This window comes from Triturus cristatus, chromosome 2_2 (genome assembly GCF_964204655.1).
Source record: "Triturus cristatus chromosome 2_2, aTriCri1.1, whole genome shotgun sequence".
NCBI lineage: Eukaryota > Metazoa > Chordata > Amphibia > Caudata > Salamandridae > Triturus > Triturus cristatus.
The window spans coordinates 62,636,313-62,651,141 of record NC_140582.1 but is presented as its reverse complement, the minus strand read 5'-3'; the positions used below and the strand labels follow the sequence as shown (position 1 = coordinate 62,651,141).

General features: G+C 43.0%; 1 protein-coding gene across 4 annotated transcripts in view; it reads right to left on the bottom strand.

Annotated features, from left to right (window-relative positions):
* The window catches only part of SLC4A4 (solute carrier family 4 member 4), a 739,594-nt gene that overhangs the window by 612,136 nt on the left and 112,629 nt on the right, over positions 1 to 14,829 (bottom strand). The gene's annotated exons all lie outside the window — the stretch shown is intronic.

Sequence of the window (14,829 nt, the reverse complement as noted above, 5' to 3'; positions counted from 1 at the left end):
TGTGCCAGCGTTTATTTTTTAAAGAGAGGGCTGGAGGAGATGTGCAGTTCGTAGCAGTAATTCTACAAGTTTGGAGTTTTAGGGTATATTTTAGTCACACACGATTTATGGTTTCCAGTATCAAGGTTTGGCAGTGGATTTTCTTCCATAACACGTTTCTAAGCTTTAAAAAAGAATTTCAGTAATCAAAATGGCACTGGGCGAGTTTATTCACAATATGGGTAAGAATTTTGGGGTGTCATCCCATGCTAATAAAATATATATATATATATATATATATATATATATATATATATATATATATATATATATATATATATTCACTTAAAAAACCATAGGTTTCACACAGGTTATAGTTAGGTAGACATTTCCCTCGTAAAAAACCAATGAAATTCCCCCGTTATAGTTAGTTCAGATAACTATAACTCGCACGCCCGCAATCCACTGCTCATGACGTCACATATTACATCACTCATGACATGGTCAGGGGCATCACTCATGACATCACTGATGACATCATCCTTGTGATAGAGTGGCGGTCGCGCGAGTTATAGTTATCTGAATTAACTATAACGGGGGAATTTCATTGTTTTTTTACGAGGAAAATGTCCACCTAACTATAACCTGTGTGAAACCTATGGTTTTTTAAGTGAATTTGCAAGGTTTTTTAAATGCTAATTCCTAACTATAACGTGTGTGAAACCTATGGTTTTTTAAGTGAATTTGTACATTTTTTAAAATGCCAAGTTATGTATTTATTAATATTTTTTCTTTTTAAAGGTCTTTCACCGTGCGCGCACGGTGCGCGCGTATAGATATTTATATGCTTTTAAATGCTATTTTCTCAGGAAATACTGAACAGATTTACACCAGACCTGCAAAAGGCACTTCCCTGACCTGAGGACTACCTCTCTGCCAAATTTCAAATATTTCTGTTCAGCCGTTCAGGCTGTACCTTCGACTAAAGGTCCTATGGGAAAATGCATGGGGAAAACGCGTTTTGTGACCCCCCTTTTTTCTCGGCCCCCGTTTGACGTATCACCCCGAGACTTTCAGGGTAGGAGCTGAACGGAGCTCCCCATTAGTTTTGAAAATTTCGCGAGGATTGGTCAACCGGCGCCAAAGTTATTCAAAATAGAATTTTGAGATTTCCTATGGAAACACGATCCTAACTATAACTATCTACTGGCGACCGCCAGTAGATATATATATATATATATATATATATATATATATATTACCTACTGGCGGTCGCCAGTAGGTAGTTATAGTTAGGACCACGTTTCCATAGGAAATCCGCTACATTCTATTTTGAATAACTTTTGCGCCGGTCGACGAATCCTCGCAAATTTTTCAAAATAGGTGGGGCGCTACGCTCGCTCCTACCCTGAAAGTCTCGGGGGGATTCGTCAAGCGGGGGCTGAGATAAAAGGGGGGTCCCAAAACGCGTTTTTCCCATGCATTTTTCCATAGGACCTTTAGACACAGCTACAGCCCGAACGGCTGAACAGAATTACTTGAAATTTGGCAGAGAGGTAGTCCTCAGGTCAAGGAAGTGCCTTTTGTAGGTTTGGTGTAAATCTGTTCAGTAGATTCTGAGAAAATAGACTTTAAATCAATATATATATCTGAGCCAGCTTACGGTGCGCTTACGGTGCGCTTACCGTACGCGTACGGTGACGTGCGCGAGCGCGATTCTGATTGGCTCTTAGATCTTAGTAAACATTCGAATCGGCCGAAACCAGGAAGCGGCGGCCGCCTTTTTCTCTCTCGCACTCTGAGTGGGGCAGCATAAATGAAGCCCAAAAATGTGTAAAGGGGCAGTATATTGAGATAATAATCACCCAGCAATGATATACGGGCCCCCAAACAACCCACAAGGCCAAAAAATTTTTTTTTTTTTTTTTCGAAAAATCGCCGATTACGCTTACCGTACGCGTACGGTAAAAATTAAAAAAAAAAAAAAGTATCCACACTCTCCCCACCCCATGTGCAAATGGTGCTTGTGATTGACCATGAACAAGGCCTTGAGGCATGCGCCAGGTTTCTCAAACGGAGGAATATACGTATATGACTGAATAGATAGAGTCTGTGTTGTGCCACTATTGGGCGAACATTACACTCCTTTGGTCTTACATGTTATTATTTTTACATCGTCATATTTACAATGTTGGGTCAGCGCCCCCTAGTATAATCTTTTACATCCCATGGATATGCGTGTGTAAGGGGCGGCAAAGCGTATTTACAATAGGCAGCCTCTTGCCACTATTAGGCGAATTCAATAGATTGTGTTTTGACCACGAGGCTGTATAAAGTTTTATTTGTACAAAGTAAAAGTAACTTTGCTTGATTTCAAGGTGCCACAATAGATCCCACACGGGCAATGACACATAGCGGAGGACAATTTAACACTTAACCTCACGAATAATTACGCGATTTTTGACCATGAATTTAAGATTTCGTGTCATTCTTACTTTATCGCTTTACCTTGTCACACTATTGTATTACTATTTAGAGTACCGGTTTTCACTGGGTACAATTACGAATTGCTAAGACTGAAATGCATTCAATGTTTATTTAACAATACTGACCAGCAGTACTAACAGAGTGCAATATGGCGCTGTGTGCAACTCAATTTGTTGATACATGTACCTTTGAGTGGGAGTCACGAAGTCCTCTCTCTATGACAACTATGTCTATACGAATCAGTATGTAATGTGGCATTTGCTTTGAACACGCTGTGTGAACAAGCCCGTTCGCGGGTGAAACGCGTTGCAGCAGGTTTATGACGTTAATAAACCTACCTGTGTCTAAGTGACCTCCCGTTTCCCTGGTGATTTCTTGACTCCGAGAGCGCGTTTGGGACTCCTATCTTTGTTGATAAAATTGCCGGTTGTCTCCGCCGGTCCGCGCCACCCCTCCCAAGAGGGGCTTGAACTTCAGAAGGAGTAACTTCGTGGACTAGATATATATATATATATATATATATATATATATATTACCTACTGGCGGTCGCCAGTAGGTAGTTATAGTTAGGACCGTGTTTCCATAGGAAATCTCAAAATTCTATTTTGAATAACTTTGGCGCCGGTTGACGAATCCTCGCAAAATTTTCAAAACTAATGGGGCGCTCCGCTCCGCTCCTACCCTGAAAGTCTCGGGGTGATTCGTCAAGCGGGGGCCGAGAAAAAATGGGGTCCCAAAACGCGTTTTCCCCATGCATTTTTCCATAGGGACTTTAGTCGCAGCTACAGCCCGAACGGCTGAACAGAATTATGTGAAATTTGGCAGAGAGGTAGCCATAAGGTCCATGAAGTGCCTTTTGCAGGTTTGGTGTAAATCTGTTCAGTATTTCCTGAGAAAATAGCATTTAAATCAATATATATCTGTACGCGCGCAGGGTGCGCGCACCGTGCGAGCACCCTAACGTGCGCGAGCGTAATTCTGATTGGTGGTTACATGTTAGTCAACGTTCGAATCGGTCGAAATCAGGAAGTGTCGGCCGCCATTTTGTTTGTTTTCAGTGCGAGAGTGAGAAAGGAAGGTGGCGAACGTGAAAAGGGGGCAGGGTAGAGAGTTCCTGACCCCCTAGCCTTTGTCAGCGGGTCCCTGAAGGATCCCGAAGGTAAAAAAAATTATTATTATTTTCTTAAAATCGCGGGGGTGCGCGCACAGTGTGCGCACCCTGAATAACCCCCCAAAAAATTTTTTTTTGTCTTTTTTAAAAAAAATCGCAGGGTGAAAACTAAAAAAACAAAAATAATAATTTTTAATACGTAGTTTATTGTAAAATAAATATATATATAAAAAAATAATAAATAAATAAATTAGCATTAAAAAAACGTACAAATTCACTGAAAAAACCATAGGTTTCACACACGTTATAGTTAGGAATTAGCATTTAAAAAACCTTGCAAATTCACTTAAAAAACCATAGGTTTCACACATGTTATAGTTAGGTGGATATTTCACTCGTAAAAAAACAATGAAATTCCCCCGTTATATTTAGTTCAGATAACTATAACTCGCGCGACCGCCACTCTATCACAAGGATGATGTCGTCAGTGATGTCATGAGTGATGTCACTGACCATGTCATGAGTGATGTAATATGTGACGTCATCAGCAGTGCATTGCGGGCGCACGAGTTATAGTTATCTGAACTAACTATAACGGGGGAATTTCATTGTTTTTTTACGAGTGAAATTTCCACCTAACTATAACATGTGTGAAACCTATGGTTTTTTAAGTGAATATATATATAAATAGACAAGAAAAGAAGTCCGCTATCTGCTTTGCTGGTGCTCTTTGCCGATACGCTGAGCATCAGCCCTAAATAGGTTATTGCCAATGATGAATAGCATCAGCAATATAAAAAAAAAAATGCCGGGACAATGGTGTGAGCGCACACATGCATCATCAAGCATACAGACTTGTGCATCATGGTGCATAAGTGTGCAAGCGTCCCCATGCATGTGCATGTTAGGATGCAGCAGCAATTAAAAAAAAATACTGTTACAAAATGGCAGACGCTAATCATGCAGCAGTAAATCATAACAAATAATATTAACAGCTGCACAAAAGCACCCATACAGAAAGAAGCGGCTCCGATTGCAACTGTCCTTTCCTTAATGTTTGAAAAGAAATGGAATTTAAAAAAAAGGGGCTTGGGGTTTCAGGAAAAATAGAGGGGCAAGAGCGCATTAGGGGGCTCCATTAATAAAGGCAAGCATAATGGGAAGTAGTGGGGGAAGAAATGGACAAGCTTTGGGGTCCAAGAGCAACATAGAGAGTGCAGTAGGAGGAGGGGTTCGAAGATTGAAGCAGCATACATGAGAGAGGGAGAGAGAAGAAAATATGCACACATTTGGAGTGCAAAAAACAATAGAAACAAGTAGTTCTCTGAATGTGAGCAGTGGAAGGATACAAGTCATTCTATCAGACGCATGGTAAAGAAGAAATGCTGCACAAGAAGGACAAACACAAAAAGAGGAAGGAATGAAATCTCTGAAGAAACAAGCAAATGAGACTGGTAAGAAAGCCAATCAATGATAAGCAAACGGATGATCCAAAGCTCTCTGTAAGTGTTGATGTTATGGACAAGTCTTTCGACAGCAGGAGAGCCCTACAAAATGGGCAATTGATCTACTCCTTCCCCCCCAAGTCTTTAACTAGAAACTGAAACCACCTTTCTTGATGTGGCTCATGCAATAGTTAGTACCTGTCAATCTATTCACCCACTGCTTAATTTATTACTTGCAAGCAGTTTTCTGCAAAATATTTCTACTAAGATTTTTTAGCAGTCTACTCTCTAGGCAGTTTTCTGTGGTCTTTAAGGTTGAGTGAAATTTATATTTTTGTGCATGTATGGAACGCATGTAGATAATGACACAAGTCCACATTTCTTGTTTGATCCCCATCTACCTACCACATGCAGAAGCTTAAGTGAACTGCAAGCAGTGATTTTGCTTTAGTCTACAACTGACACAAAATGACTATCAGTCTGCATATATGCTGTTTTGATTGGTGACCAGCAGCCAATCAGAACAGTTATATTTAAGTTGGCTGAAATGGTCAATGTGTTATGATAATTCTCATTAGCTACTGGCCAGGAACCAGAAATCCTGTGGGCAGCTACCACAAATCCCGACTGCAGTTTTCTGACCCAGAGGGAACATCAATCCAAACACAGACCCTTTTCTGTGTTCAAGCAATGTCTACCCTTTATTTCTAGCTCAGTGACAGAGCAGCTTTGGGTACCTGATTAATTTTTCAACCAAGCATTTCAGTTTGTCATACTGCCATCAGCGGTAGTCAAGGATTCAAGGAGGCCTGTGAAGAAGGCCATGCCTTTACGGTGTTAACTTTTTCAACACAGAATGTTCTTTATCTGAAGACACACAATCTTAACAACCACTTAGAATTTCACACAACTTTGAAGACTCTTCTGTTGAACATTGTTTGTAGATTTATATAGCACAGCTTACCACCTGTGAGGCCATCCAGACGCTGTCCATGGGCATGGGCACGAGGAGCTTAAGTGATTTGCCCAGAGTCACAGGATGTTGCGCCGACACCGAGACTCGAACCCGGATCCCCAGCTCCAGAGTCGGCAGCTCTGGCTGCTGCGCCACATCCTCTCCCTCATTGTTTCCTTTCTAGTCCCACTGACATGGTAGCTAGCCCTAAGAAGCTAGTTGGTGTTCTGACTACTCTGTACTTTATAGATAACTTTCATCATCCTCAGATGGATACCATAGAGCAGTGGTATTCACACCATGTAGCTTGCCGCCCTGTTGGGACAGAAAAGACCCCCACATGGTAATGGACGTTGAAACCTGCCTTGAGTGCCCCAACTGTACTGATGTCGGGATCCCTAATGCTGATTGTCAGAGGCAAACACGGATCATGTATGTGCGCCATGACATAGGCCTGTCTCACGGATTGGAGTCATGTTGCACTGGAAGGGGCACCCAATGCGCTACCCTGATACTGGTAAAAGGCTACTGATTTTACCAGGAATTAAGCAGCACAAGCGTGGTGGTAGCACCATACTGTGTAGTAACCAGTAGGAGTGAACAGGTACTTTTTACCTCTGTCACTGTAGTGAGGCCTACAGACCCACTAATTTAAAATGTTGCTGCTGTGTGCTTACATTGGTTTGGTGTGTAGTTCTGCATAGTGCATGTGTGGTGTACATAAGCTGGGTGTATGTGTCCCTGTGAATGGTACAATACGGGGGGATAATACAGTTCTGTGTAGTGTATGGAAGTTATGTGCACATGCTGGGTGTATGTGTGCCAGTAAGGGGAACAGTACATGAAGGATGTAGTGCTGTGCAGTGCGTGTATGATGTGCACGTGTGCTGGGTGTATGTGTGTCTGTGAATGTTACAATGCAGGGATAATGCAGTATTGTGCAGTGCATGTTATATGCATGTGCTGGGTGTATGCATGCCTGTGAATGGTACAATACATGGTTGACTCTGGGTTTCATTTTGGGAGTCCCAGGGCTGCATGGTGAAATGCAAGGAGTGGAGGTAGAGGAATCCACCCAGACAGATTTGTTGCTGTATTTCTGTAAGCTGTGTGGGACCTATTGGAGAGAGGGAGAGCCAGACTCCCCCACAACACTTCAAAGGGTGCTCTTTGATTCAGAGAGGCCACAAGGAAGGGGTCTGGGCACATCTCAGAAAGAAGACTGAACTGATAGGAGAATCGTAAATAGTTGGGCTGAGACCCTGGCCTAATTTTGATACACATATCACTGTGACTGACATCCAGCTGTGAACTCCTAGTCACTCCCATGGCCTGTGTTGTGGGCCTCTCAGCTTTGGAGAAAGACCTGCTGTAGGAAAGTGGGCTTCTGTCGCAGTAACCCCCTTTACATTTTGCTTGGCTTTTGATGCAACTTTGACTTTAGAGTACTGGGTCCCTACTAACCAGGTTTCCAGTACCAGTGTTCTTTCCCTAAAACTATACCACAATTGCCACAACTTCAGTAACCCTGTAAGTCCCTAGTAAGTGGCACCCTTGGTACCTAGAGCATGAGTACTAAAAAGGGTCCTCTGGGGCTGCAGACCTGGCTGTGCCACTCCTGGGACCCCTCACCAAGGCTATGCACTCTGCAATTGTAGGCTGCGTGTCTTTTAAGAAGAGAAATCCAAAGAGACAACATGACACACAGCCCTGTGTGCCATGCCTCCCCTGCACTGCATGGGATATAGGTAAGTCACCCCTATTGCAGGCCTTGAGCCCTAAGTCAGCGTGAACTATATCCTATGTATAGGCATATCAGCATGAACAGAAATAGCTCTACAATGTCCAGTCTATTCTGTGATGTTGTAAGTGAACAGGTAAGCCATAAGGAGTACATGTACTGGAAACTTGTTAACACGAGTTTCCTAGCTTCATGATGGCTTCACTAATTTCTAAAGTGTTTCGTACCAAACATCTCGTCTTAATAAATCCTCACTTATGCCAGTGATGGATTTATTAATACATTTCACACAGGAGACCCTTTGAAAGGGTCCCCTGAAAACTTACCAAGTACTGGTGTGGTTCCTGACCTGTTTTCGCCAAACTGCCACTACCAGACATGTTTCTGACCTCATGGGATGAGAGCCAGCGCTCTCAGAGGACAGACACAAAGCCTGATCTGGGCGGAGGTGCTTCACACCTCCTCCAGGACAGTATGGTCTTCCTGGGCAGCAAGCTTCAAAAGTAATGCCATCTTTTAAATCTAACCCAGGAAACTCCAGATAGAGGGGGAGGCCAAGCCCCCTTTCCTGTTCCACTTTTGGTGGGAGGAAAGGTGAGAAAATTAGTTAGATTAGGAGGAGGATCCCCACTTAGCCTGCACCACCTTTAGGGCAGGGCAGGCAATGGGAACCCCTCTCCTGAAATTCCACCATCTTGAGACGGTGAGAAAACCTTCTATCATGGCTAGGGTTGTGCCTCTTACCACAGGAAGTGGTCACTAGAGTGACCACATATAGTACGGTGGGGGGACAATAGAATCCACAACACACCGACCATTTATTTTAAACATCATACAGATGCCAGTTACATTAAAATAAGTATGACATCTGTAATGGCTTTTTAACCTCACTTTTGTTTTAAGGGCCCCCACTTAGCTTTAGAAGTGCATCCCTGTCTTCAGGTGTATGCCCGCCCTCTATCAAACCAAGTTTTTAGAGGGCGAGGACTGGTCAATGATGAAGAATGACACCAGGTGGTGTGTGAGACCAGTCTTTCACTTTTTGTGAGATGCCTGCACTCACAAGATAACACTGTAACACTATAGCACTTAGGTCATCACACTAGGAGCGGCTCTTTTTGTGTTAAACACCTACTACCTTTCTACCCTGGTAAGGCCCCTAAATTCAGTATTTAGGTGGCACCCCATTACCTGAACATCAGATTAGATGGACAAGAGAAGACCAGGACAAAGAAGACCCGCTGCCCAAGAACTGAAGCCCTGCTGCAGTAGAAAAAGCCGCCAAACCCTGCCAGCTGCTCCAAGGACTTGACATCGCTTCTCCTGTGTCGTCCTGAACTCTGAAAGGACTCCAAGAACCCCAGACCACCTCCAGACTTCGAGAAATCGCCATGAAGCTCCCTTGAGGTGAAGGTATCACTTCCTTGCACCCCAATGGCACCGATCCCGTGGAGTTCGCTTTGTTGACTTGCTGCTGCCCAATGACCTTGACGCAGCACAAGGCAAGAGAAGGTACAACAGCTTTGCAGGGTCAGATTTGCCTCTACATCAAGTTTGGAGGCAGCAGGACCTACTGGAGCCACGGCATATCAATATCAGTACCTGGGGTACCAGACTCTCAACGGCAAACACAGAGAAAAAGAGTCCACTCCGGACTCCCAAAGTACTAGAAGGAAGCACCCATCGAGGGATGTCATGACCTTCGAGACCCACTTCCTGAGTGGCCCAGCTGTCCCGAGATCACCTCTCTAAGTTACCTTCTGACCGCGAGGATCTCAAGACGCACAACGCCCAGCTGACCTGTTTGTTCTGCACCCGGCCCTACCGGCCCCAGAACCAACCAACCAGCCCTGCTCGCGTGGTCCCCAGGCCCTTGCCACCTCCTCCCTCTGAGGAGTCCCACCGGACATACCTTTAAGTCCCTCTATGCAGTGCTTTTTCGAGTGGCCCCCTTCGTGTTTGCGCACCAGCTTCCAAGACCTTGGCACTCTGCTCCTGGCCAATCTGGGACAATTGGCGCGCAGTGGCTAGTATAAGAACCAGTTGATAAGCATTAGGTGTTTTCATTATAGAGAGAAAGACGTGCGTGCGAGCACTTTGAAAATGTTAATGATGTTAACACGTTTGTGTGAATGAGTAGCCGTCAGCAAGCGTGGCTCCGCAGCTTTCTCACTCTTGAAGAATTCATTGTACATGTCACGGTAAGCGCAGGAAAACAGCATTATGCTAGGCATTTCAAAGCATTTTTGTTTTCAAAAAGGGCAAAGGTGTTAGTTGAACGTAGGCGGAACATCTACAAAATAGGCAAAGGTCAATAGTATTTGTGAGGTTTTGAGAGAGCATTGTGATAGATGGCTTGGTGTTCTTTTTATTAGGTGTGGTTTCAGTATGGGGGTTTATGCACTGATCACAAATTATGGGTATAACCTTTATTTTAATTACATAAAGTGTATTATAGTGTATTATAGTGGTTGATTTGCAAAGATTATGTTGACATTGATTAATTTGTATATTTTAGATGCCCCTGACGAAGGGATACGTCCCGAAATGCATTGGGTAAATCAATAAAACACGTGACATTTGGATACCATCCTGCTTCCTGTGTGTGGGTGATTTATCTCCTATTGAACCTAAATGAGTAAAATGAATTGAAGATAACGGAAAGAAAATGGCAGAAAAATGCATTGGATTAACTAAAGAGTACATAAAGATTAAAGAAAACAATATTTAATTGATTGGACTCATTGAATGGAAAGGCTGTGCTGCCGGTATATGGAACTGTAACAGGGTCCACGGGTTTTGTTCATTTTGCAGGCGCAATTGGACGGAGCGCTTATCTGGCATGCACGCCTACACAGTACAACATGTCAAGGTTTAGATTAATTTCATAGGTCTAAAAAAGAGGTGTGCATCCCGCTACTCATGTTTGCACAATCTGGGACACTCCCAAACTTATCCTGCTGGAACTTTGGACATGGTTTCAACAGTGGCCTAAAACAAGAAGATGAACTTTGGGAAAGTATTGACTGAATTTCTATGCATTTTCCTGCTTTTTCCACATTGTCTTCTATGGTGCGTAATTGCACATAGAAGTGATATATTTATCGAACTTTGAAAATTCATAACTTCGAAAATATCCTAGAACTGTGTTTATAATGTCTTACGTGAGCAAAACAGAGAGAGACCCCCTGTGACTGTCCAGGGAAATGAGGTGCTTTAAGCAAGTAAATAAAGGTAATCCCTCGACGAAACAATATATATACAATGGTCAGTTATTACCATGTGCCTGTTACAGGTTTGAAGCACCACAACAATTCCTCATATCACTAATTGTAAATTTCCACATTCAATTTGCATAGTCACAAAATATTTTATTAAAAATATGTTTCAGAGTTAAAAACATCAAATATCACACTTATAATCACAAGCAACTGATTAAAAAACAGTTAATACAGAAAATAATTGCTCAATCCCAATTATAAATACTGTTATGAGGCAGCATAACAGAGATAACAACAACATATATAAGACAACACAATTTTTCATACACTATTGCACATCATATAGAACAATATCTTCAAAACATGGCTTGGGATACATTCATCAATTATGCATCTACAAGTCTATGTCAGTTCTTCGATTGTGCCTACAGATGCGTCGACGCGTTTCGATGGAGTAACTTATAGTTCCATCTTTATCAAGACAAGTATTTAGGTTTTCTCAGATGATATTTCTGGTTTCACTCTCCTCAATCGTGAAGTTATAATCCACTTCGTGTTCTTCGTTATTCTATACGTGTGGACTCCTCAATTGTATATCCTTCACTTTTGTGTAATTATATTGGTCCTTACGGCTTTTGTCATATGTCTTAAGCCTTCTCACTCGATCTATGGGTTGATCGCTATTGTGGTTCTGATTTCAAGGCTACTACATACCCTTTGGATCTTCTGTACCCGTTTTCATATGCCGCTGTGTTTAAATGTCCCGTTTTCCAACTACGGCGGACAGTAGAGGTTCTCACAATCCTCTTGTTACTTAAGGCGCCTTGATTATATGGCGTTATGCCGTAGATTCAATTCGTCTTCTTAGGAGTATATCATCCTAAGAAGATGAATTGAATCTACGGCATAACACCGCTGTGCGAACCTCTACTGTCCGCCGTAGTTGCAAAACGGGACATTTAAACTCGGCGGCATATAAAAACGGGTACATAAGATCCGAAGGGATATTGTTCTATATGATGTGCAATAGTGTATGACAAATTGTGTTGTCTTATATATGTTGTTGTCTTCTCTGTTATGCTGGCTCATAACGGTATTTATAATTGGGATTGAGCAATTATTTTCTGTATTAACTGTTTTTTAATCAGTTGCTTGTGATTATAAGTGTGATATTTGATGTTTTTAACTCTGAAACATATTTTAAATAAAATATTTTGTGACTATGCAAATTGAATGTGGAAATTTACAATTAGTGATATGAGGAATTGTTGTGGTGCTTCGAACCTGTAACAGGCACATGGTAATAACTGACCATTGTATATATATTGTTTTTCGTCGAGAGATTACCTTTTTTTACTTTATAATGTCTTAAACATTATATAAAAAGTGATGTTATTTTTCCAAATTGGTCTCATATTTATTTTTGAGTGTGTGTCTTATTTACTGCCTTTGTGAGTACTACAAATGCTTAACACTGCCCTCTGATAAGCCTAACTGCACATCCACATTGCCACAAAAAGAGAGTTAATATTATCTACTTTAACCTCTACCTGCCCTTGGGGATTTTCTAACACTCTCTGCATAGTTTTCTTCATTTTAGTACACTGTACAGAGAGGTGGTTTCCTACACCTCCTGGTAAAGACTGCTTTCTGGAAGGGCAGAGGCATGGGCACTTCAAACGGAAGCAGACCCCAGCATAAACTTTGGCTACTCAGACTCTAAATCACATTTAATGTCTGGAAATGGACAATAAGGGGAGCGTGAAACCCCCAAAATTGTCAACTGTCAAGTAGCCAGTTGGGCAGTGCAAGCAGAAGCTCAGCAAGACCTCTGCCCATGACCAGGACAGGGGGCCAAATCTTGCTATACTCACAGCTGGGTGAGGAGACATCACCCAGGAAATCCAAGACCACCTGCCAGGAGCCCCAGCACCTGCCTGCTTGTCAATCCCAGTGTACCCTGTGAGGGAGAGCAGATCGTTGGAGGGAGCACGGTCCAGTGGTGAATGCCTTTGAGTGGATTCCCATGGCAAGATGTACGGAGACGGCTGCTGAACTGATCGGGTCGTTGTCCATGTGCAGGGAAAGTCATCAATCCTCGTATGCCAGAGGAGGGCTGCTGTGAAGTAAGCTATAATCATCGATGTGCCGAATGGGTTGACGCCCATGTGCAGTGAGAAACAGGTGACCTCATATGTCAGGAGAGGCAGCTGTGAAGATATTACTGTACTGAGAGGGCCGTAGCCTGTTTGCAGTGGAAAACCAGCGACCCCGTATGCGAGGAGGGACCACTGTGAAGAGATGCCATGGTGAGTGGACTTTAGCCCGTGTGGATTGGTGAGCCGCCAACCCCTTATGCCAGGAGGGGCTGCTGTGAAGAAATATGCAGTGCAGATTAGGGCAGAGACCCTGTGCAGTGGAGAGACAGTGGCCCCGCATGCCAGCTGGGGCCAACGGGATCAACCAAGAAGTGTAACCTGGTTGGAATTGTCATCAAAGGAGAGAGACTGACATCTACAGACCTGCATCATGACTGAGGACCAGCATCAGTTCCTTTGTCCTACTTCCCCACCCCGTCACTCACCGTGCGAAGGACCACAAAGAACTTACCCAGCTTGGACGAGCCATGATGAACCTTCAGTCGCTGTGGTTGCACAACCCCATGTGAGAAGCTTGAGGACTGCTGAGTGCAGCCCACCTGGGACACACACTGAAAACGTACTGGAAACAGCTGCCGCAGCTCCAGCGCCCCCATTAGGGGTGCGCTCCGGGACTATGGTCGCTCCGATGCTGTAGGTATGGCTAAGAATGAATTGGGGCCAGTCAGTCTCAGGGAAACCTGCTTGCCAGATAGTGATGCAGCACAGGAACACTTTTGACTTAGTACAAAGTTGGAGTGGAAGTCCTTAGACTACTAATGGGGCTTTCCTTGAATGTTGCCTATAGTGAATGAAGAATAACCACGTTTGCTAGAGTGAGGATGGATTCGGACTCATGGAACCACGTAAAAAACACTAGAGTCTTGACCTCAGGAGACTGGGGAAGTTGTTTGTGAATGTCGTATTCTCCTTTGTGTTAGTAGCGGTAAAATTAATACTTCTTTTTTCATAAAAGAAAGCATTTGACAGAACAAGTATATATTGCTTCTGCTATGTGTATTTTGAATTGTGAGCCTGTGTTGCCTCCCTGTATCCACCCTGAGAGTTAAGTACGGAAGGGGTACTTGTCCCAGTTGCTCAGGATCCATAGTATGCCAGGCCCCAGGACATCAGGTGTAAAAGTCCTCAGGCCCCACGATTGGGCCCATTAACCCCTGCTTGCCCTATGGCCCTCAGTGCAGGGTTCTGACACCCCTCTCAGGGCTCAGTATGAGGTCAGAGGGAAACAAGACCTACAATAAAAAGATCACGAAACGTATATTGTCAACAGCCCTTGCCATGAGGCTTTAACAGGCTCTGTTTAGCACTGAAAATCACAAACATTAGCAAAACAAAACAGTGAACCCCTTCTCAGCGTCCTCTATATTATTGTCTTCAAGAATTCCAAGTAGTAGTCAAATGTAGCACCTTTGGCCCTTGTCCCGTGATACTCTGGCCCAATATATTTATATGTGTTTACATTTATTGTTTTTTTGGGATAAAAACCCATAAAACAGTGCAACATTCCATAATGTGTATACAAGAATTAATAGGTTAAAACCATATAAAAAAAAACATACATGCAATTGCACTCAGGGTAAACAGTCCCAGCGGTTAGAGAAAATTTGCTCCAATTAATATTCACATATTATTACTAATTCAGAAATTTTAGTCTTAATCTGCCATACCGAAGCTAAGCACTTATAATAGATAGCAAAGGAACAGAAAGTTAATTCAGTGCAATGACTCACC